The sequence below is a fragment of the Lutjanus erythropterus genome, chromosome 4 (genome assembly GCF_056507025.1).
Source record: "Lutjanus erythropterus isolate fLutEry1 chromosome 4, fLutEry1.hap2, whole genome shotgun sequence".
Taxonomy (NCBI): domain Eukaryota; kingdom Metazoa; phylum Chordata; class Actinopteri; order Lutjaniformes; family Lutjanidae; genus Lutjanus; species Lutjanus erythropterus.
In genome coordinates this window covers 23269511-23270697 of record NC_139320.1, presented here as the reverse complement: position 1 = coordinate 23270697, position 1187 = coordinate 23269511, and positions in this window count along the sequence as shown.

Sequence of the window (1187 nt, the reverse complement as noted above, 5' to 3'; positions counted from 1 at the left end):
GGGTCTTGCATCACTCTGTCAGGGTTTATTTCACAATAATGTCAATGTTTTCAAGTCATATTTAAATTCCATAAAACATGAAGCTACTTAAAAAAAATATTTTTACATAAAAAATAACATTCAATAACAAACCCTTAACAATATCATATTCAAAAACAGGCATTACATTCTTTGTAACAAACCGATCGTATATCTTTCCAAAAGCATTAGAAAAATATTACAGGCGTAGAATGACGTTCCTGAGATTCAACCCATCTCAAACTATCTTTCTGACAAAATAAACAAATATTAAATATCAATAAAAAATATGTATTTTGGATTTTGGGATGAACTGTCCCTTTATTGCGGATTGTATTAATCTAGATTGTTTTATTCTAGACTGGAACTACTTTATTTCAGGTAGAAAGAAAGTTTGATTCTACCATAGAAAGAAAGTGGTTCTTACCCGGAAACTGCTGATGTAAGAACTAATGAGTATCTTGAAGTCATGATTTCTGGAAAAAGACATTGCTTTTTTTCAAATGTATTTTTTGCTCTTTGGGGTGTCATTTAGTTCTATTCTATTGGAGAAAAGGTAGACATCTCTATGGCTGATATCGCCAAAACTCGGCAGCTCATACCAAAACAATCTAGATGGATAAAAAGCACTACAGGACAGAGAAAAATGTATTTTTTATTTGAAATGAAATGTTCCTTTAACTCTTATTCTTAAGAATTGACTGAATGGGTAAAAATCTCAAGAATCTCTCCGTTTACTGTTAAAAATGCAAGAAACTGGGGCCTCATGAGTCAAGATCTAAGAGAATATAACATGAAACGAGCTGTGAAACTGTTAAACAATCATTTTCAGGATGATTTGAGTGCTTGTTCATTTCAGCAGTACATTCCTTTTGTCTTTACACTCCAATAATTCTTTGCACCCTCATGATTCAAAGCTTAAAGGTAATAAGCTGCATCCTTTGTCCTTTTAAGGGAACTGGGCAGTATCTAGAGGAAGCCAAACCCCTTTGCACCAGACAGACTCCCTCAGTCAGTTCCTGAGATTTCACCTCCTTTGCATATTCCCTGCCCCCCTCCATATGCTATTGGGCTCCTTAACTCCTCCCATCTGCCATCTGACCAATGCTGTGCACAAGCCACTCCTCTAATCTCCTCCTTTCCCTTCTCTTCTTCCTTACTGTCCCCTT